At 37.0% G+C, this 24719-nt stretch overlaps 1 pseudogene across 1 annotated transcript in view; it reads left to right on the top strand.

Moving 5' to 3' along the window:
- Positions 1 to 24719, top strand: part of LOC143677385 (protein DBF4 homolog A pseudogene) — a 203586-nt pseudogene that overhangs the window by 98202 nt on the left and 80665 nt on the right. The window lies entirely within an intron of this gene.

Below are 24719 nucleotides of genomic sequence, written 5' to 3'. Positions count from 1 at the left end.
GGGGGCGGGGCAGGAGTTCGCTGGCAGTACCTCCTCGTGAATGCCACGTAAAAGTCATAAATTGGTATTTTAAGTCACTGAAAACCAACTTGTAAAGATGTTGCTGTTCTAATAATAATGTGTTAAGAGTTCAAGAAAATGGTGTGTATTAAGACAATTGGGAGCTTTCTCTCACATGTTCTGTGTGATTTTATGTAGTTTACAAATATTTCCCCCCAGTAAATAGTCCGCTTTTTGCTTTCTTGACAAGCTCCTTTGCACAGAAATATTTAATTTTGAGCAGAGCCCATTTAGCTTTCTCTTTGTTCATTGCTTGTGCTTTGGGTGTAAGGTCCAAGAAACCATCTCCTGTCACAATATATTTAAGATTTTCCCCTACATTTTCTTTGAGAGTTTTATGGTCTCAACTGTAATGTTTAACAACTTTGACCCATTTGGAGTTAATTGTTATGTAAGGTATGAGGTAGGCATCCTCTTTCATCCTTCTGGGTGTGAATATCCAGTTCTCCTAGCACCATTTGTTAAACAGGTTGTTCTTTCCCATTTGAGTGAACTTCACTGCCTAGTCAAAATTCAGTTGGCCATGTTTCAGTCTTGTAAAGCTTCTAGAATTCAATGCAACAGAAATGGATTCGCTTTTACAATGGGATTTATAGCTCACAATTTTCATTTTATAAATTCATGAAGATGTCATAATTAAGGCATCAATAGGATTATGCTATGACTATGAAGACAGGTTGCTGGCATCCAGGATATTTCTGTCATGTTCAAGGCATGTACATTACTGGTGCCTGCTAGTTCTTCAATTCCAGGTTTCATTGTTTTAGCTTCTGGTTCCAGTAGGCCACTCTCTGTGAGTCCTCCCTTAGTTTCCCCAGAGCTGTTCTCTTTATGAGTTTCCCTTGATATTATCTCTCAGCCTCTTTGGGTTTTCTGGTTCTATTCTGTCTTGTACCCTCCCATAAAGGACTCTAAGGAAGGAATTAAAACTAACCTTGAATTAAATGGGCCACATCTCAATTGCAATAATTTAACCAAATGTCCAAGCCGCAATACCTCTGCATCCATGGAATGGATTAAAAGAACATGGCATTTTCTGTATTACATAACAGCTCTGAATTACCGCTGCCATAGATAGGAGGGTCTATTTCTGAACTCTCAATTCTATTCCATTGTTCAGTATAGTATCCTTATATGATTCTGCTTTTTTTCATGCCTTATAAGCATTATTTTATTACGTGTCTAACCATACACTGAATAGAGGAGTTGTCAATCACAAGGTTTTTATAATCGCATGATAACAGCTATAGACAGTCATTATCATAGATCAAGGATACTGGGTTACAGTTTAGTAATTTCATGTATTTCCTTCTGACTATTCTAATACACTAGGAACTAAAAATATATCTATATAATGATTCAGAAATCATGATCATTTGTTAATTTCTCACTTATACCTCCCCCTCTCATTTGATCCTTTTTTCAGTCTTCAGGGATATCTGGGCAATTATTATTCTAACTTCTTCATGCTGGCAGGGGTTGTTGATATCATGGGTAAAGAACTGAATCTGGTTGATGTTCTTGGAGAGACTGATACCTCTGTGTTTCTGTTCTTATCTGGCATAGGAATATTCTGGAGGCTTTAAATTTCTGAAAAATATATACTTAATAAATAAATAAGTAAAGAGTACCCTGGGTATTCTTTAGGGTTTTCCAGAATACTGTTAGTTGGGGCTTGGCATCCTGTGGCCGTTTTAATATCTGGCAGAAGCTTGCATAAGAGTAACTACCAGAATGACCCTCTCAACTCTATTTGAAATCTCTTAGCCACTGATACTTGACTTTGCTTCATTTCTTTTTCCTCTTTTAGTACAAGAAGGCAGTGTCAGTCACAGGATGCCAGGGCCAGGCCCATCCCTGGAAGTCTTTTCCCCTGTTGCTAGGGAGATTTACACCCCTGGAAGTCAAGTCCGACATGGAGGCTAGCATAATATGTTTATTCACAGAGTTTGGCTTAGAGAGAGAGGTCACATCTGAGCAGCAATAGAGTTTCTCTGGGGGTGACTCTTAGGCATAATTATAAGTAAGCTTAACATTATCATTACAGAACTAAGTTTTCTAAGGTGAAGCCTCAAGTTATAGGGTTGGCTTATTAAATTGGGAGTCCCTAATACTTGAGAGAATATCAGGAAATTCTCTCTACCTGTGTTGCAACTGCACTCTTTGTGTTACTCCTAATAAGTCACTGTGCCCTGCATCCAGTGCCTCATGCATTACTTCTTGGGCCTGTGCTCTTGGGGAGTTGCTTTTGCTTTATGAGTCATACAGAGTAAACAGTAGTCCTGCATATCATTTCTTGCCCTTGAAAATGATATTAATTTAACTCTGACTTTGTTGAAAACTTTAATGAGGGAAAAAAATTCAGTGTACTGGTTGGTATAAACAAAAGAATATTAAACTTCTCTGAAGTAAGGTAGATGGTTACCACAGTTAGATTATTGTCTTGAAGTCTGTGTGACACTAGTGTCATTATATTTTTATTTCCTTCCACAGCCCTAGACCAGAAACTTTTTTTCTGGGCCATGGAAGACATTAAGATTTTGCCATATGAAAACATTTTTCCCTAAATAAGCCTCATATCCTTATAATCATATATAACTTACACATGAAAGAAAGAGGGAAACTGCTTTTTTTATTTCTCTTCATGGTGAACATGTTGAATAATGTCTTGAAATCTGTCTCAAATTCCTGCTATTTTATATTTTGGGTATTATCTTGTCTGCATAAGAGTTGATCTTTCCATAGAGAAATCAGGAAGTCCAGAATGATCAGAACAAGTATTAAATTGTCTCTTCTCTGTGTCAACAGACCAAAAAATATGTACAAAGGAATTAATTGCTTGAATCTTGGAGCTTCATTATGTGATTCATGATTTGGGTTATGTCCAATCCATGAAATGTAGGGGAGGTCTGAGGAACAATAGGAAGGGTTATACAGGCAGAACAAGAAAGTTTTTAAAAAATAATCCTGTTGGTTGGTGCAGGAATTTTTTCCCTGGATGAGCCTTGAGTTACATGACATAAGTTGTATTTTTTATGTCATAGTATTTAAGATATAGACTATCAAGTTTAAGAGTGAATGTTATCCAAGGATTTGTACCCTATTCCAGAGAGATTTGATGTTTTTCTGGTTGCATACATGGCAGCTAAATATTGTTAGGTGAAACATATGTCTGTTACTGTGTTCTCTTTAGAGATTAAATATGGTTTAATGTGATATGTAGAGCTGCCAAGATGACAAAGGGAATACTCTTATGGTTGGGTTCATGTGTCAGCTTGGCCAGGTACTGGAGCCCAGTTCTCTCATCAAGCTAGCACTGGACTATCCATTACTGCAAGGACATTTCATAGCTGGTTAATAGGCCAGAAGGCTGGCTTATTAAGTCATTAGCATGTTGGTTATATTTATAGCTAATTACATCTAGCTATATAGCCATATATATCTAGTTATCTATTATATCTAGTTATCTAGATATATATAGCTATATGTCTAGTTGGCCAAGAGGCATGCCTCCCACAATTAGTGATATATAATCTAATCATCTGGAAGCTTTAAAGGGGACATCAGAAGAGATTCATTCTCTCCTCTTCTGTCAATCAGTCTCCTGGGGGTTTCATTCTAGATTTTCATTGGAGTTGTCAGTTTGCTGCCTACACTGTGGAATTTAGACTTGAGCATCCCCACAGTTGTATGACACACATTTATGAAATCTCATATTTACAGATATTTCATATATTTCCTATTAGTTCTGTTTCCTTTGAGAGCCCTAATACAGCTTGGTACCAGAAGTGGGACTAAGATATAGAAGAAAATAAGAGCTGACAATTATGATTTGGCATTTTCACATTTTTCAGATTTTTTTTTGCACCTTTTGGTCATGAAGGCATTGTTGATCCCCATGGTCCCAGGGCAAGGCTCATTCCTGGGAATCATGACTGACATTGTCAGGGAGATTCATATCCCTGGTTGTCATGCCCCGTGTAGGGGAGAGAATATTGGTTTTACTTGCAAAAGTTGAGTTAGATAAAGAGAAGCCAAATTTGAGCACAAAAGAGTTTCTCTGGAAGTAATTTTTATGCATAATTATGGGTAGATTTAGCTTCTCTGCTACTGAAATAAGTTTCATAAGAGCAAGCCTCAAGATCCAGTGTTTGGGCTTTTATCTTGGGAATCTTTAATGTTTGAAAGAGTATCAGGGGCTTCCCAGGTGGGAAATATTAACAGTTCCATATATTTTTCCAGTTCCTCAAGGGACCTTGCCAAGACTTTTTAATTATCTACCCTATATGCTCTTGGTTATATCCAGGAATTACATTAAGTTATACAGAATTATAAGCCCTCATTCCCATTTTGAGTGCTGTGTGTTTGGGATCCTTAAATGAACTATCCAGACTTCTTGCATTAAAGTGAGTGCTACAGAAAATTTTGGTTTTGGATAAAATAAAGCTTTCTTCCTTTGGTCTCGTACAGTATGAGCCTGAGGTCTGAAGTCAAGAAACCTTGGGCCAGGATGGCAGACCCACCCAAGCATGTGGAAAGGGTGAATTTGCCCCAAAGCAGAGGACTGGACTTCCACTGTTGCAGTGGAAGAGCCATGCCACCTTAGGCCTTGGAGAGGGTGAAGCACATTCCTTGGGGTTTGGGGAGAGCCTGGCTGCCACTGCATGATGGGATTGAGCCTGTATCCCAGAGATGGCAGAGAGCCTAGGTGAAGCCGCACTGCTTGAGAGGGTGGAGCCAAGAAAAAGGTGTTTTCATCAATGTCTCCCAAGGTTGCATTTGGAGAGAGGGGGACCACTGTTTATGCCCTTGGCAAGGGTGAGACTGCTGCTTTCTAAAGCCTGAAGATAAGTGAGTCTCAGACCTTGAAATCTAATGGAGTTTGTCCCACAGGTTTTTTAAACTATTTGGGTCTGGTGACTGCTGTGTTCCCTCTGGTTCCTCCCTATGGAAATGGGAATATGTATCCTATGATGGTCCCTTCTTTGTATGTTGGCAGAAAATAAGTTTTATAAGTTCTGAGTTTTACAGATCCAGGGCCAGAGTATAATTTTGCCTTAGGACAGGCCATGCCCTTAGCTGACTTTGATGAGATTTTGTACTGTTTCTGACTTTGTATTTATTTGTATTATTACTGAAATGGTTCTTGGTTCTCTGATATTGTTATGGAATGAATGTACTTTACATTTAGAAAGAATATACTTTTAGGGGGTTACCAATTATTTAACTTTAAGACAAAATACTTTCTTTTCTTTTATTGCACACATTACATAAAGTTATCAGAATACCTTGGAACCTCTTCAAGTTAAATCCTTCAAAGCGTGATTACTCTTTATATACAAATTTACATTGTACATCATCTTAAAGATCTAGTGCTAGTTTATTTGATCGGTAATCCTGTATAAAAATTGGAAGAACACACCCAAGTAGAATAAAATTATATGGTTATTTTTTTACTTATATTCATAATTCTAATGATGTAACTATTTTTATTTAACTAATATTAGTCCTGTTTGCCAAAGGTTTATTGTGTTGTGGAAACTTTTAATTTTCTTCAAAGCACTTGGATTTGGTTCAATAAATATACTTTTTTATTGGGGAAAAATGAGAAGTTTGCTTTCCTTAGTTTCTGTAACTTAATTAGGATTAATTTATATATGGGTTATTTATTGTTATAATTTGCTAAAGCTGCCAGAATGCAACACACCAGAGATGGATCTGCATTTAATAAGGGGATTTATTTGAGTAAAAATTTATAGTTGTTCAGAGGAAAGGTAGCTCGATTTCATCTCAGGTTCTCTGTAACATGGGAAGGCACATGGCAATGTCTGCTGGCCTTTTCTCTTAGCTTCTGGGTTCCAGTGTCTTTCCCTGGGGTGATTCCTTACTGCATCTGATCTCCAAATATCTGGGCTGCTGAGATGAGGTATGCTGACCTGCTGAGCTCTCTTCTGATCCCTCTCTTTTAAGCCTCTGGCTAATTAAATTAAACTTCACTCACTGGGGAAGGCACCCCTCTTGGGCAACTGCAAATGTAATCAGCCATAGATGAATTTCAGATACTGATGATTTAAGTCTACAGCAAAATTACACCAGGGTATCACCATTGACAAGTTGACAACTAAACCTAACACAGTTATTTTTATCTTTAAGTCAGATTGAATAGAGCTCTTTTAAGGGGTTTTATTAGTTAATTTGATAATACCATCCAGAAGTAGGAAAACTCATAACAGGCCTACTACAAACACAGAGAGCTTATAATGTTCAGTTAAAAAAAAATTGTTCTTAGACATGAAAATATGTAAATGCTATTTTAGTTTGCTAATCCTGCCAAAATGCAAAATACTAGAAATGGAATGGTTTTTATAAAAGGGATATGCTAGTTTGAAAATATTATGTACTCCAGAAAAGCCATATTTTAATCCTAATACAATCTTGTGGGAGGAGCCATTTCTTTTAATCCCAACCTAGCACTGTAGGTTGTAAATTGATTAGATTATCTCCACTGAGATGTAGTGTGCCCAATGGTGGGTGTGACCCCTAATTAGAGGGAGATATGACTCCACCCATTCCAGGTGGGTCTTGGCCAGTTTATTGGAATCCTTTAAAAGAGGAAACATTTTGGAGAGAGAGCTGACAGAAATGACATAAGTCTTGGAGCTTATAGAGAGAGCAGATGTAGTTGCTTGGAGAACCATGATTTCAGAGAACAGACAAATAGATATTTGGAGATGCTTGGAGCCCAGCACATGTCACCATTAGATTTTAAGCAAGTTAGAACCTGGTGAGAGAAAAGGGAAACCAAGAAATGAAAGCCAGCCCCAAAGAATCAAAATGAAGAACTTGCACATGGACAGAGACTGAAAACAACAGATTCCAGGAACAAGGGACCAGCAGATGGTATCCATGTGACTTCCCTGCTGACAGAGGTGTTCCAGTCCAGTTGGCCTTTCTTGAGTGAAGGTAACCTCTTGTTCATGCCTTATTTTAGATACTTCAACTTCTTTAGAACTGTGAACTTCCAACTATTAAATTCCCCTCTTTAAAAGCCACTCCACTTCTCATAAATCACATTCTGGCAACTACAAAACTAACCCAGGGGATTTATCAAATTATAGCTTTAAAATCCTAAGGCCTTAAAAATATCCTAACTAAGGCATCCCAATAAGGATACCTTGATTCTGAAGAGAAGATGAATGGTATCCAGGATATCTCTGTCAGCTGGGAGGGCACATGGCTGGTGTCTGAGTTCCTTGCTCCTGGTTCATCACTTTGTACTTCTGATTCCAGTAGCTTCCTTTCAAGGCATCTGTGTGCCCTCAGTTAGGATTTCCAGGACAAAACTCTCAGTTCTGGCTTACTTAGCACTTCATAGGAAGGCGTACGGTGATGTCTGCTGGGCTTTAGTCTAAGTGCATTCTAAGCATATGTGGTATCTATGATGGCTCTGAAGCTCTTTCTTTTTCCATGAGAGCTTTTAAAATCTCCATTAAACCAATTAAGACCCACATTGTTTGTTTTTTTTATTTAAAAAAAAATTTAAGACCCACCTTGACTGGGGCAAAGTCACATTTCCTCCTAATCAAAAGGTCCCTCCCACAGTTGAGTGGGTCACATCCTCATGGATGTAATCTAAATGATAGCTCACACACCCACAATTGGGTGTGTCACATTCTCCATGGAAACAACCTAATCAAGAGGTCCCACTCTGCAATATTGAATCATTATTACATGACATGGTTTTTCTCAGGTATATAATCATTTCAAACTAGCATATTTCACCCTCTGGGCCCCCAAAAGACATGTCCTTTCCATATAGAAAATAGATTCATTCCATCACAATATGACAAAAGACTTAAGCTATTTCATACAAATACCATAACAAGTGAAATATAGTATAAAATCTCATCAAAATCAGTTACAAGCATGGCCTTTCCTAAGAAAAATTCTCTGGCTGTTGACCTGTGAAACTCATAAGTTGTTTGCTTACAATATTACAAGTGAAGGATAATCATAGGATATATGTTCCCATTGCCATAGGGGGAAAATGGGTCAAATGTCCCAAACAGTTACAAAAACCTGAAGGGCATACTCCATTTAGTTTCAAAGTTTGAGAGTAACTTACTCTTGGGCCTTGAGAGAGTGGCAGTTCCATTGTCTCTAAGGGTTTATCTGCAGTCTTGTTCTCTCCCAATGTTGGTGTAACAGTTACAACATTGGGGGTCATTGAGGATACCACATTTCTCTCAGCTTTACCATCTCCAAGCATCAGGGCAGCACCTGGGCTTTCTTCCTTATCCAGGACATACACTCAGTGCCTTCAGAACAAGGGGGCAGATGCCAGGCTCCAATGAACGCCCAGTTTATGCTCTCTACTCTCTCCAAGACCTTGGGCACTAAAGCTCTTCCTGAGCAATGAAGCAAATGGCCTGCCCACTGCTTCTGGGGCATACTCAGCCTGTTCATGTGGATGGGTTGGTCCACTGTCTCGGCCAAATTTTTTTTGGCTTCAGACATTCACTACTATGCTTCTGCCTTTGAAGAGATTTTTCTTTAATATCTGATCCTTTTAGTTCAGACCAGTAGTGGTTCCATTTATACAGATCTCATGAAAAAAAAAGTTTCCATGTGGTACACAGAAATCAAAGCCATAAAATGTTATGATATTCCACAAATCATTTCTGAACAACTCCATCTCCCATCCTGGTTTTTCTGGACATGGCTGACTGGTTCCATGTTTGGTTAAATCCTTACTTGGGGCACTAGTTTTGTGGTATCCTCTTCTGGAAGCCAATAACTTTCTAAACCATTGATTTCTGATTTTGTTTTACCCAAGAGTTCAGTTCTTAGCTTATTTTCTTCCTGGCACATTTCTACTATAAGCTGCAGGAAACAGACAGGCTGCATTTTCCACATTTCATTTAGAAATCTCTTCAGCTAAGTATCCCAGCCCATTTCTTTCAAATTCTACCTTCCATCCAAAACCAGAACACTTAAAGCTAGGGTTGAAAGTGGAATGAATTCTCCAATAATTCAACAAATGTTTGTATGAAAATATCACAACCCAAACAGAAAGTCTAAGTTTAAAGAGATCATGAAATTGGCAACCAAATTGTTCATAAAATAAGACATGTGAAAACCTCAGAAATGTGAAAGGGATAACCAATATTCCCTATTCTAAAGAAAATGAAACCATAAAATAGTGACAAACAAAATCTAATGTAGGAGGATGGGGCAATGGTGGCTCAGCAGGCAGAATTCTCCCCTGCCATGCAGGAGACCTGGGTTCAATTACTGGTGCCTGCCCATGTTTCAAAAAAATTAGGAACTGAAAACTAGCAGGTGAAATGTCTCTAAATAAACCTGGCAAAAGTTTTAAAAATCTACAATAAGGAGAAAAATAATAATTGAAAACATTGCGTAAAACTGCCAGAGACAAAGCTGAACGAATAATCCCAGGATAATTATGGCCTTGTGCTATAAAAAAAAACTTGTTATTAAAGTAAATAACCTAATGATATTAACTCCCTACCTTAAGAAGTTAGAAGAAATACAATAAAACATCATTTGAGAAAAGTCATAAGACAATTAATAGAATGGAGCAAAAAGTAAATCATTATAAATAGAAATATCTAAAAGGTCAACATCAATGTGACTTATGATAATTTTTGTGATGAAGATAATGTTCTATATCTTCCCCATGCATTACAGAAACCACATGTGGTTAGAGAACATTTAAATTTAGGTAGGGGTACTGAAAAACTAAAATTTTAAATTTTTATTAAATTTTATTCATTTGAGCTTAATAGCTGCATGTGGCTTACAAGTATTCAGTGCTTACAATGTTGAAAAGCAAATACCTAGAATCTTCAAGGAGGTGAGTAAAAGTAATAGATTCAAGAGTAAATTGGAAAGAGACCCTGATCTAATTTTCTAGGTGCCAGAATGTGATATACCAGAAACAGAATGGCTTTTAAAAGGGGGAATTTATTAAGTTGTAAGTTTACATGTTTTAAGGCCATGAAAATGTCCAAATTCAAGCAAGTCTATAGAAATATCCAATCTAGGGCATCCAGGGAAAGATACCTGGGTTCAAGAAGGCTGATGACATTATAGGATTTCTCTCTCAACTGGAAAGGCACATGGTAAACATGGTGGCATCTGCTAGCTTTCTCTCCTGGCTTTCTGTTCCATGAAGCTCTCCTGGGGGCATTTTCCTTCTGCATCTCCAAAGGTATCTGGCTGTGTGGGCTCTGTTGTGACTCTAAAAAGGAGCTGTCTCCAAAATATCTCCTTTTTTAAAGAATTCCACTCAAGACCCACCTGGAATTGGTGAAGTAACATCTCCCTCTAATCAAAACTTAATACCCACAGTTGGGTCAGTCATATCTCCATGGGAACAATCAAATGCTCCCAGCCATCAGTACTGAATGAGGATTAAAGGACATGGGTTTTCTGGGGTCCACCACAAGTTCAAACCAGTAAAAGGCCCACAAATAAAAATGGTAATTGAGTTTTGTGAGACAAAAGGTGACACAATAAATTTAAGGTATTGGTTTGATGTAAAAAAAAGTATGAGTATATTCAGTACATATAAAAGTGGAAGTAAATGATGTCTTCTGATATTTACTGTTCAGAGAATTCATCAAACTTCAAAGAGTGGAAGACTCTGCAAGGTCAAATAGGTTCTGAGAAAAGTTCAAATGGAAAACAAGACTGTTTTCTTATCCCAAAGTTCTTCCCTGTTCATCTTCTTCTTCTCAAAGTGAATATAACCTAGGTTTTCTATTCCTTTAAAACAGTAAATAAAACTTTTAAGGGCTGTATTCCAGGAGTCAAACCCTGATTATGTATATAATAAATGTAGTCAGTGCTTCATTCTGTGGGACATTCATTTGTTCATCTTGATTGGAATTACCAATTAAAAAATTGTAACCCTCATATGGATGTATAAGACCTTGTGAAGGGAAGCTTAGAAAATTCATTCATTTCTCTATTCATAAATCCTTTTGGCTATATTCTGTGTACTGGGAAGTACTCCAGGTCCTAGAGATTTAGCAGGGAACCAAACATAATTCTTCTACAGAGAAGTGGCTGGAATTCTTTGATATAAATTTAGAAATAAAAATACTTAGAAGATGAAGAAATACGAATTTCTTACATGACTACTGATATGAGAAAAATAAACAAGTAAGGGGTTACTTGGATGAAGAATGGAGGATAGGAGTGATATGGTAGAAGCCACAAACTCTCTGGAACAGGTTATAAAAGTTAATCATCCTAAGCCAAATTGAATGCCAATTTTATTCTTGTTTTCGATGAGAGAAAATTATATAAAAATTACAGTGTGTACCAGTACAAGAAATAATTTTGTTTCCCTTTCATTCACAGTTGAATTGGATATTTGAGAGGAATTCAAGTGTTTGTTTTTAATTTGCCATTTTTAATTTTTCTCTAATGTGTCATTTTTGAAATGAAGAAGGAAACATTAGGAAGTAAATATTTATTAAAATTTATAACTGTTGTTTCTATTTAGATATAAGCATCAGTATAAATGTATTTTGTATTCCATAGAAAATTGGATTTATTTGAATAAAACCTCATGCAATTACTGTGCTCAGGCTTATCTGCATATTTTTTAAGATGAAATTCATGTAGCATAAACTTGACCATTGTAACTGGTATATTCAGCCATGTTTGGTACTTTCACTAGTGTAGTGCATCAGTTTTATCTATTTCCAGAGCAATTTCACAACCCTCCCAAAGAAACTTTATACCCATATAAAGACTCACTGCCCATTCCCCACTCCTTTCAACCTGTCACCCATTAATCTTCTTTCTGTCTCTATTGGTTTAACTATTCTGGTTATTGAAGGTAAATGGAATCTTTATAAAATATGACCTTTTTAATCTGGCTTCTTTCACTTATTTTTTTATGGTGTATGGCAGTGTCACATTTCCTTCTTTTTTCCGTGTGAATATCCTGTTATTGCAGCATAGTTTGTTGAATTTTTTGTTTCTTTGTTTGGGAGGTGCATGGGCCAGGAATTGAACCCAGGTCTTCCACATGGCAGATGAGAATTCTACTACTGAACTAGCCTTGAATGCCTCACTTTTGTTTTTGAGATTTGTCCAAATACGTCATACCATTGCTTCATTCTTTTTTATGGCTGAACTGTATTCCGGTGTATGCGTATAACATATTTTGGTAATTCATTCATTAGAGGATAGATATTTGGTTTATTTTCACCTGTTGGATACTGTGAATAGTGCATCTATGAATATTTGCATACAATTCATTGAATATGTTCTTTCAGTTTTGTGTATATATCAAGGAATAGAGTTGCCAGATCATCTGTTAATTCTGTATAAAACATATTAAGAAACTGCTGAAATATTTTCCACAGTGGTGGCACCAATTTACCTTCCCAACCAACAGTGTAAAAGGGTTCCACTTTCTCCACAACCTCACCAACAGTTATTTTAGATTTTCAAAAAATTATAACCATACTATTGGTTGTGAAGTGGGTCACATTGTGTTTTTGATCTGCTTAGCTCTTATGACAAGAGATGCTAAGTATCTTTTCATGTGCCTGTGGCCATTTGCGTATGTTCCCTTGAAGGGTGGTCTTGTCAAATCCATTGCATGTTTATCACTATATTATTTTTTAAAGAGCTTTTTAAAATGTAGTTTGGATATTTGGCCCCTGTCAGTTGTATGATTTGCAAGTAATTCCTTCCATTCAATAGGTTGCCTTTTCAATTTCTTGAGGTTGTCTTTTGATGAAAAAGATTTTAATTTTTGTATGTTTAAATTGTCTATTTTTTTTAGTTCTAGTGCTTTTAATGTCATCTAAGCAGTAATAGCCAAATCCAAAATCTTGAAGTATACCTTTATATTTTCTTTTGAATGGCATCATTTTAAAATCACATTTTACTCTCTAAATGACTTAATTTTATGTAAGTACTATAAGATAGAAATTGCACTTTATGCTTTGTATGTGAATACCCATTTGTCTTACAACCATTTAGTGAAGTCACTGTTCTTTCCAGAGTGCAGGATCTTAGTGTCATGTTTAAAATTGACCATAGATGCATGGGTTTATTTCTGAACTATCAGTTCTATTCCCTTGGTCTATATGTTCACCTTTATGCCAGTATCACAGTATATATTTTATTTAAAACATTTTTATTAAAGAAGTTGTGGATTTACAGAACAATCATGTATAAAAAACAGAATTCCTGTTATACCACCCCATCACCAACAATTGCATTGGTGTGGAAAACATATTACAATTGATAGCACATTTTATAATTCTACTATTTTATGACAATTGCCACGGTCCAGCCGCAGCAGAGGGAACGGGCTTGAAGGTGTGGAGGGTCGTCGGCGTGAGAAGAACACCAAGAGACAGCTTAGAGAATTCCTTTCTGAGAAGAGTTGCTTAGATTTATTTTTGCTTAACTGATTTTATACCCTTATTCTTGGCAAGGAAACAGGTATCACAGAATCATGGTTGTGTCATGGCTTATGTTTTAGGTAAAGTTACAGGTTCAGGGAAGCAAAGCGAAAGTACACATTTTGATTTTCTTAGGAACATTTACACAAGATTTTAATAGCAGCAAGATATTGGCTTAAACCACAGACATTGTGTTTGCAGTTTTCTGAGTTTAGACTTTCTTTTCCTATTATTCTACAGGTGAGGCAATATGTCAAGACCTATTTTAATCTGGTTAAAGGTTAGCTTGTTTTGATTAAAAGGTTACATTGTTTACTTAGATTTTTTATTGTTTTATAGCAATGGACCGGTGCCGTGGTGGGGAGTAAATTTCTAGGATGGCTCAATGCAGGGTTTTTTAATTGTAAGTGTTTACTCTCTATGGGGTACTTTTCTGTGACTTATTCTAAAAGCACTTCTGCCTGCTGTATCTGCAGCATGACTTGCTTAATGGGGGCGTCCCAACCTAATTTTTTCCAAACAGTCATTAACAAGGTTTTGCAATTTGTACAATTTGTATCATTTTTTCCAATTCTTTTACTTTCTGATTCGTTTTGATAAAATGCTTGGAGCACAACCAGCAACAAGAAACACACAATTAGTGTCATTAATCCCAGTATTTTTCTATTACACCATTTTATGCCTCGTCCTCTTTTGGGGCATTGAAGGCCTTGCCTACCGCCCTTCCTTCCAGAGAACCGTGTCAAACCGGGGAGGAAAAAGAGGACGTGGCAGACAATAGTTGTATTTGTTACAATTGCTGAAAGTGTATTAAAATAGTGTTATAATTACTATCCATAGTTTACATAGGACTGTTTTTCCCTGTGTTCCTGATCTATTATTATTATTTTTCATGCATGTCTGTTTTATTACTCGTCTACCCATACATTAAGTACAGGGAGTGTCCATCACAAAACTTTTATAATCACATGATCACATGAGAAAAGCTATACAGTTATACAATCATTATCAAGGATCAGGGCTATTGGATTACAGTTTAAAATTTTTAATTCTTTCCTTCAGGCTATTCTAATGCATTAGAAAACAAGAGAAATGTCTGTGCCAATTTGAAAGTATTGTGTACCCTGGTAAAGCCATGTTTCAGTCCTGATAAGAACTGTGGGAGCAGCCATTTCTTTTAATCCTGATTCAATACTGCAGGTTGGAAACTTTTGATTAGATTATCTCTGAGATGTAACATGCCCAATTGTAGATGTGACCTTTTAGTCAGATGGATATGTGACTCCACCCATCCAGTATTTGATTAATTTACTGGAATCCTTTAAAAGTGGAAACATTTTGGAGGGAGTCAGAAATGGCAGAGCTGACTCAGATGCCAACACTTTGAGAACAGAGACATGGCTGTGTGAGGTGCTTAAGGTCCAGCAGACATCAGTCACCATGAGATATTAAGCAGGCTAGGACCTGGTGAGGGCCAAGGGAAGCCAAGATATGAAAGCCAGCCCTGGCTGGAACCCCAACAGAAACAGAGGCTGAAAGCAATGGAGCCCTGGAGCAAAGGACTGGCAAATGCCAGCTCCATGACTCCCCAGCTGATGAAGGTGTTCCTGATACATTGGCCTTCCTTGAATTAAGATATCTATTCCTGGATGCCTTAGTTTGGACATCTTTATAGGCTCATAACTGTAAACTTGTAATTTATTAATTCCCCTTTTTAAAAATTTTCATTTCTGGCAGCTTTCAAACTAACACAAATGTGGACATAGTCATAATCATTTGTTAAATTCTAATTTCTCAATTAAACCTCCTCCCTCTTATTTATCATTCCCTTAATCTTCAGGAATATCTGGGCAGTAACCATTTTAACTTTTTTTCATGCTGGAAAAGGAAGTCAATCTTAATGGGCAGAGGAATGAACCTGGTTGATGTACTTGGAAAGACTGGTAGCTCTGGGTTTCAGGGCTTATCTGGTCTAGGAACAATCTGGGGTCTTTAAGTTTCTGAAAAAATAAACTTAAGTAAAAACTTTTATAAAGTCTTACATAAAGCCAAGGGTATTCTTTAGCATTTTCAAAAATACTTTCATGGCTTGGCATACTTTGGTGGTTCACAGGAGGCTAAGTATAAGGTTGTCGTGTGACTCTACAACCCCATTATTAGATATCTACTTTGAAGAACTGGAAGTAGTGTTGTGAATAGAGATTTGTTCACTGGTGTTTATGATGGCATTATTTATGATTTCCAATAGACAGAGGTGGCCTCAGGGTACAGCAACTTATGAGTGGAAAGAATGAATTGTGGTGTATACAAACAAGGAATATTGAGTGGCTACAGAAATAAATGAAGTTGTGAGCCATGCAACTAGGGGAGTGAATATTGAGGTCATTATAATGAGTGAGATAAGCTAGAAATGAAAGGACAAACATTGCATCACCTCATTAATGTAAACTAAATGTAATGAGAAAAGTCTGACTATATTTTGATTAAAGTAGATTTGTAATATGCTTGGAAACAGAATAGGTTATCCTCCAATTCTGTTCTCCTTTTGCAGCATCATATTAACTATTCTACATCTCTTGTAATTCTATGTGATTTTAAGAGTCAACTTTTACATTTTTTTAAATGGCCTTTGGGATTTTATAGGTGTTACAGTGTATCTCTAAATCATTTGGAGGAGTATTGACACCTGAATGATATTAAATCTCCCAGTTCATGAAATGCAATTTATTTCCATTTAGGTATTCTTTAGTTTCTTTGATGCAAATTTTATAGATAGCAGTATATAATTGCATTCTTCAATTGAATTTATTCCTAGGAATTTTAATTGTTTTGATGCCACTTTGAAATGTTTTCCCTTAATTTCCTTTTTTTGGAAATTATGAGGATTTCAAATTATGCATAACTATAACTGATTAATGCAAGTTAAACTTGTGTGCATAAATCAGTTGTATTTATGCACACAAATTACAAGTTTAACTTGCATTAACACAACTTATTTATGCACATTAAACTTGTGCTCTGCAACTGTACTGCTTTTATTTATTAGCTCTGTTAGGGTGTTTGCTTGTACATGAGTGTAAGTGTAAATATGTGTGCATGCATTCTATAGAATTCTATATAAGATTGTTGTGGTAGTTAGATTCAATTGTCAACTTGGCCAAGTGAAGGCATCTAGTTCTGTTGCTGTGGGCATGAGCCAATGGTATGTGAACCTCATATGTTGCTGATTACATCTGCAGTTGGCTAGGAGGCATGCCTGCTGCAATGAGTGATGTTTGATTTAATTGGCTGGTGCTTAAATGAGAGAGCACAATGTAGCACAGCCTAAGCAGCTCACCATACCTCATCTCAGCACTTGCAGCTCAGCCCAGGCCTTTGGGGATGCAGAGAGAAATCACCCGGGGAAGGTTGTTGGAACCCAGAGGCCTGGAGAGAAGGCCAGCAGAGACCACCCTGTGCCTTCCCTCATAAGAAAGAACCTCAGTGGAAAGTTAGCTGCCTTTTCTCTGAAGAATTAACAAAATAAATCCCCTTTTATTAAAAGCCAATCCATCTCTGGTGTGTTGCATTCCAGCACCTAGCAAACTAGAACAATTGTCAACTCACAAGAGGTAATTTTACTTCTTTTTGCAATTTTGGGCCTTGTTATTTTTGTCTATTGTTTTCTCCCTTTCTGATTCCCTGTTTCATCAGTGTGTCCACTTTAATCCTTATTTCCTTCCTTCTCATAATTTAGGGTTTAGCTTGCTCTTCTTTTTTTAGTTATTTAATATGTAGAGTTAGGTTTGAAGTTATAGATTTAAGCTTTTTCCTCTTTATAAAAGTAGGTGTTTCCACCTATACATTTCTCTCTGTACCCTCCTATCATTTCATACCATGTTTTGCAATGTTTTATTATGGTATTGATTCATCTCCAAGTATGTACTAATTTCTCTTGTGATTTCCTTTTTTGACCCACTGGTTGCTTAGAACTATGTTGTTTAGTTTCCAGATATATGTGAATTTCCCAACTTTCCTTCCATTATTGATTTTTATGTTCATATTTTCTCATTGAAGATGATATTTTGTCTGACTTTAACCTTGAAAAAACATTTCGGTCTTGTTAAATGAACAGACATATAGCTTCCCCAGGAGAATATTCCATGTGCACATGAAAAGAATGTATATTCTGCTACTGTTATGTGGAGTGTACTGTATATATGTAACATGTTTTTAACCCCATTGCCTTAGGTTGTGTGATGTAAATGGGAGATTCCTACCTCTACATTGCATTAATGACTTCCCTGTGCAGTCTCCTATTCTTGCAGTACCTTGCAGCAGTATCCAGCATGGCCTTCTTTCAGATACTGGTTTAGGTATCAGTAATTTAGAAGTCTTCATTGACTATTCAAGTCTATGTTGGTACCTATCAAAGCTCACCAATACCTCTGAATTTTATTATAGTATATACTTCTAATAATATGGTGTTCTCCCAGACAGTGAACTCCAAATCATCAGGTATCAGGTCTCAAGCCTACTCCTGTGGGTATGAACCTTTTGAAAATATGAACTCTAAGATCTATTAGTAAGGTGTGTATGTCCCCTAGAAAACCCATGTTTTAATCAAAATCTCATTTTGTAAAGGCTGAATAATCCCTATTCAATACTGTATGCTTGAATCTGTAATTAGATCATCTCCCTGGAGATGTGATTTAATCAAGAGTGGTTGTTAAGATGGATTAGGTGACAACATTTCTCCACCCATTTGGGTGCGTCTAGAATAGTTTCTGAAGTCCTATAAAAGAGGAAACATTTTGGAGAATAAGAGATTCAGAGAGAGCAGAGCAAATGACATAGCCACAAGAAGCAGAGTCCATCAGCCTGACCTTTGTAGATGAAGAAGAAAAATGCCTCCCAGGGGGCTTTGTGAAAGGAAACCAGGAGAGAAAGTTATCAGATGCCACCATGTTCACCACATGTCTTTCCAAATGAGAGAGAAACCCTGATCATGTGCACCATGTGCCCTTCCAGCCGAGAGAGAATTGTGACTGTGTTCAACTAGGTATTTCTTTTCCTGGATGCCTTAGATTGGAAAATTCTATAGACTTGTTGTAATTGGGGCATTTTCTCAGCCTTAGAACTGTAAACTAGCAACATATTAAATTCCCCCTTTTAAAATCCATTCTGTTCCTGGTATATTGCATTCCAGTAGCTAGCAAACTGGAACACCTGGTGTAGTTAAAATCCTTAAAAGCAAAGGAAATTTTACAGAGGAGGAGAAGCCATGGAAGCATTTGCAAGTTGAATTTTAATGCACCCTAGGATAAAGACAGTCTTATAACTTCAAAACCACATGCCAATACTATTATATTGTTTAATTCATCCCATTTTATGGTATTTGCTTTACCATACAATAAATTTGCTTTATTTAGTTTTAGAATACTAAAACTTCTGGGATGCATAGATTATAAGTGGTGATTGAATTTATTCTGGACTCTATAAATATTAAGAACATTTGGCATCAGGGATCATTATATCCAATTCCAGCCTCCAGGCCCCATGAACCTTAAAATCCATTTATCTCTGGAAGCCTGGCTATTTCAGGTATGTCTCAGAGTCAAATGTCCTTGTCCCAGCTACTAATTATTGTGAGTTCTAAAGTAGCATTTTGAATGTTTCTAAGCTAGGGCTATGTTAAGGCTCCACAGAAACTATTGTTCCTACAGAGAGAGATCCTTATGGGTTAAAATACCAGGTTTCCCTTAGGAAACAGTTCTACCACAGTACAAAATAAGTGTTGCACTGTACCTGAGGCTATGACACCAGGCTATTTGGAGCATTTCCTCAAGAATCCAGGCAATCCTAAGGTCTTGCAGATCACTTCTATATCTTTTGCCTAATATGTTTAAACTTTTGACATGACCTTTGGCTCACCAAAGTCTTGCCCTTCTAACATTAAGTAGATTGTTGAAAGTGTTTCACAAATATTGTAGCTAACTTTGGAAATAGATTATTTTGACCATTAAAATTGAAAGTATTTCAAGATTGGCATGTATTGTTAATCTCATCTCTCCTGTAAGTGGCAAGGCATTATTTTTAATCCCAGCTATGATTTTAATCTGTAAATTCATGTCTAATTCTATAATTTCCTACAGCATCAGTAATTGCATATTATTATGAGGAAATTATAGCCTATATCTTAAATTACTCCCTGTCATCAATATGTTCCATCATCTTAGAATTTAAACATGTTCTAGTATTTGCAATCCTGAAATCTGAGTAAAAGCTTAAAACATATCTGAGAGTCTTCTAGGTGATTGAGTGAGTTGTTCTAGGACTCTATTCCACATGAAAAAATTTTATACCAAAATCAGCTGTCAGGACCATCCTTCTTAAAGCCCAGATAAGATTTAAAATGTTACAGTATCAGGGAAAACATTTGTGCCAGTTTGAAGCAATTATTTACCTCAGAAAAATCATGTCCTTTAATCTTCATTCAATATTGCTGGGTTGGATATTTTCTGTTGTTTCCATAGAGATGGGACCCACCCAATTGTGGGTGGTAACTTTTATATATATATTTTTTATTGACAAATCTTCATGCACATACAGTCCATACATGGTGTACAATCAGTGAATCACAATATTATTACATAGTTGTGTATTCATCACCGCAATCATTTTTAAGAACATTTTTTGTATCACTCCAGAAAAAGAAATAAAAAGATAAAAGTTAAAGCTCATACATCCCATACCCCTAACCCCTCCCTCTCATTAACTACTTGTGTTTCCATCTACCCCATTTAGTTTACCCCTTACCCCCCTATTATTTATTTATTTCCACATTTTTTACTCATCTGTCCATACCCTGGATGAAAAGAGCATCAGACACTAGGTTTTCACAATCACACAATCACATTGTAAACTTAGATCTTTGTACAGTCATCTTTAAGAATCAAGGCTAACTGGAAAAAGCTCAACATTTTAAGATACTTCCCTCCAGCTACCCCATTATACCATAAACTAAAAAGATCAATATAATACATAATAATAACCTCCAAGATATAACCTCTCAACTTTATTTAAAATCTCTCAGCCACTGAAACTTTGTTTCATTTTTCTCTTCCCCCTCTTTGTCAAGAAGGCTTTCTCAATCCCATTATGCTGCATCCTGGCTCATCCTGGAAGTTCTGTCTATGGATGGTAACTTTTGATTAGATGGTTTCCAAGGAGATGTCTCACCATCCATTCAATGTGTGGTTGCTGAATGGAGACATTTAAGAGGGACCATCTTTGGCAAAACTTCAGAACCCACAGAGCCCACTCAATCAGAGACCTTTGGAGATGCATAAAGAAAACATTCACAGGGTGATAAAGCTAGCAGATGTCACCATATGCCTTTCCAGCTGAGAGAGAAAGCCTGAATATTATCAGCCTTCTTGAGCCAAAGTTCTTTTCCAGGATGTCTTAGTTTGAACATTTGTATATCCTTGCCTTAATTTGGGCATTTTCAGAGCATTAGAACTGTAAATTTGCAGTTTAATAAATTTCCTTCTTAAAAGGCCACTCTGTTTCTGATAAATTGCATTCTGGCAGTTTTAACAAACTAATTAGCATTCAAGCAAGGAAAGGCAACTTCAAAATGGTAAAATCTCATGGTGCCTTGCCTGACCCCTCCCCAAGTCCATCACTGATGTAGAAAGTAGTCTTTCAGTGCTCTCAGTAGTGACCCCTTGTCGCATTTCCAGAGGGAGTAGCATAGCCACTTTGCATATAAGAGAGTATGTATGTGTGTCCGTCTGTCAAGTGAAAACCTGAAAAGACTGAACACAGAGACACTTATCACAGGTTTGTAGTCTCAGAACTTGTACTGCATGATGGCATCTCACAGAGGTCTCTAAGGGGAAACTGGAATAGCCATCAAGTTGCAGCTGGGGTGAAGATTTACTGGCTGTGTAACATAGATTGCAGTGTCTGTTATGTAAAGAATCATTGTTTCCTAGAGTAAGGATATATTCAGATATGTGTGAACAGAAATTCTTAGGCCATGCAGATAAGTTTGGAAGTAGGCACACGTGCAGGAAAGACCTGAGAAGGTACTATGCTTGTGCTTCAGGTTTTTATGTAAAATTATTTTTAAAAAACTAAGCTTTGAAGGAGGGCACATGACAAGATCGATCCGCAAAACTTAGAAAGATGACTTTTTCTCTGTCATAACAGTAACTGGATAAAGGCTTAAGGAATATACAACTTATTTTCTAAATTTCATAAACAGTATGTTTAACTATCAAACTATTTAGATTGTAACAAAAGATTACAAAATATACAAGAATATAGGAAGTGATGGTCCAAGCAAAAGAAAGAAATTGAAGCATTATAAACCATCAAAAGGAGGGCCAGACTTATTATGCACCAAATAAAAGTATTTAAATATTACCAAACAGCTGAAAGAAATGTTGACAAGGAAATTGAGAAAATTATGGATGAACATAAAGAAAATGTCAAGATATAGAAATCAGGAAAAGTAACCAAAGGCTTAAAAGCCAATAACAGATAAAATTCCCTGGAGGAGTTAAACAGCAGAGTGGAGCTGGCAGGAAAATAAATCTGTGAACATGAAGATGGGAAAATTGAATTTATACATTCTGAGGTACAGAAAGAAAAAAGTAATAAAGAAAAGGGAAGAGATCCTGAGAGACCTGTGGGAAATCAGCAAGCATGCCACTATTCACATTGTAGGAATCCCAAAAGGAGAAGAAAGGGAGAGATGGACAGAAAGAATATTCACATAAATAATGGCTTTCAAATTACCAAGTTTAACAAAAGTTATACACACATACATGCAACCACTGTGTTCAACAAACTCCTCACAGGATAAACTCAAACCCATTGCAAGGCATATGATAATAAAACAAACAAATGCCAAAGATAATAAAAGAATTCTGAAAGCCACAGGAGACAGGCAGCATGCCATGTGCAAAGAAGCCTCAATAAGACTAAGTGCTCTTTTCTCACAGAAAACTATGGATCTTCTAAGGCAGTAGGAAGGGGTAAAGTGGTGAAAGTAAAATATTGCCAACTAACAACTGCATATCCAGTAAGATTGTCTTTTAAAAATGAGGGAGACCAATGAATCCCAGAATAATTTGATCAGTGACTGGAAAAGTATTTGCAAGCCCCCTTCGGGGAATGGTGAGAGAGGGGAGAAATTCCACCTCCACAAGTTGAATTCTTGATATTCTGACAAGCAGGGTGGACAACCAAAGCTATAGCCTGAGCCCCCAGTCTTGGGGTTTATTTACATGAAACTTAAACCCACAAAAGATAGGTCAAGTCTACTTAAAATTTAGGCCTAAGAGTCACTCCCAAGAGAGCCTCTTTTGTTGCTCAGATGTGGTTTCTCTCTCCAGCCAATATGATGAGCAGTCTCACCACCCTCCCCCTCTCTGTGTGGGACATGACTCCCAGGGGTGTGGACCTTCCTGGCAATGTGGGACAAAGATCCTGGAATGAGCTGAGACTCAGCATCAAAGGACTGAGAAAAACCCTAGAATGAGCTGAGAATTAACATCAAGAGACCGAGAGAACCTTCTTGACCAAAAGGGGGAAGAGGAAAATAAGGCAAAGTGTCAGTGGCTGAGAGATTCCAAACAGAATCGAGAGGTTATCCTGGAGGTTATTCTTACGCATTAAGTAGATATCACCTTGTTCTTCAAGATGTAGTGGAGGGGCTGGAGGGAATTGCCTGAAAATGTAGTGCTGTGTTCCAGTAGCCATGTTTCCTGATGATGATTGAACAATGATATAGCTTTCACAATGAGACTCTGTGAATGTGAAAACCTTATGTCTGATGCTCCTTTTAGCTACTATATCAACAGAAGAGTAGAACATATGAAATAAAAATAAATAACGGGGGAACAGATGTTAAAATAAATTCAGTTTGAAATAGTGGTAGGTGAAGGCAAGGGGTAAGGGGTATGGTACATATAGTTTTTTTCTCTCTATTATCGTTTTATTTCTTTTTCTGTTGTCTTTTTATTTCTTTTTCTAAATCGATGCAAATGTACTAAGAAATGATGAATATGCAACTATGTGATGACATTAAGAATTATTGATTGTATATGTAGAATGGAATGATTTCTAAATGTTTTGTTAGTTAATTATTTTAATAAATAAGAAAATAAAAAATAAAAATGAGGGAGAGATTGTAGCAAGAGTGTTGAGTAGTGAGTTCCAGAATTCAGCCCTCCCACCAGAACAATTATTAAATAGGTAAGAACTGTCTAAAACAAGTATTTTGAGACCCTGGAGGCCTGTGGGAAACTGTACAGCATCCAGTCAAGAGCAAGAGGAAGAAGTTAGTAAACTATAGTAAAGCTATCTTTGTGTGGTGGTTACCAGTGCCCATACTGACTCTTGTGGCAAGCTGCTGAGAATTCAGTCCCAGGCTACTTCATTTGTGAATGAAAGGCACATGAAATGAGCACAGCTGTTCACTAATCATGGCTTTTGGATTAGCCACTTTGGGTAGCAGGGGATCTTGCTCTGGGGATAGCCATCCTTCGAATCCACCACAGAAAAAAGTGACAGGGGTGGAGAGTTAAAGATGCAAGAGTTCCTCAGGGCTGTTGGGGAAAAGCTGAAGGGCTACATTTGTACATTTACTGTGCAAGTCAAAAAAGCTCGTATTTGGTGAACTCTGGAGGAGGCTCATGGCACTTTTGAACCAGTCTTGCTTTCCTCTATGGGTCCCTGTCCCTATTCTGGCTTCGAAAGACTGACTTGAAAAAACATCTCTGGCATGTCCCCCTTCCTGATCCCAGAGTACCCTCTAGGAAAAATGGCTTGAGTTACTGAAAATATTCTAAGAAACTGTATCAGTGGACAATCTTGGGACAAAGTCTTGCCTTTAAACACCTGGGAGAAGGAGATCTGTCTCCTGGAAAATACAGGGAGCCATCAAACTCCTTTAAACAGGAACTGCAAAATAACTAAAAAGCAAAGCCCAGGAAAATGCATAAACTCAGAGAAGGCAGAGCAGGCACTGCACACTATATATGCCTTGGGTGGACCTTCATGATGTTAATTAATGATGCTCAAGAGAATCTCTTTTCTTATCAGCAACTTGTTACAAAATCAAGAAAAAGACATCTCAGGCAATAAATCCCAGTGTTAATATTTTTAAAATATAAAAAGTGCAAAGTGTGCAGCAAGAGTACA

This window comes from Tamandua tetradactyla, chromosome 3, assembly GCF_023851605.1.
Source record: "Tamandua tetradactyla isolate mTamTet1 chromosome 3, mTamTet1.pri, whole genome shotgun sequence".
In the NCBI taxonomy this organism is placed as follows: Eukaryota; Metazoa; Chordata; class Mammalia; order Pilosa; family Myrmecophagidae; genus Tamandua; species Tamandua tetradactyla.
The sequence above is the reverse complement of the archived record's forward strand: the minus strand, read 5'-3'. Positions and strand labels throughout refer to the sequence as shown.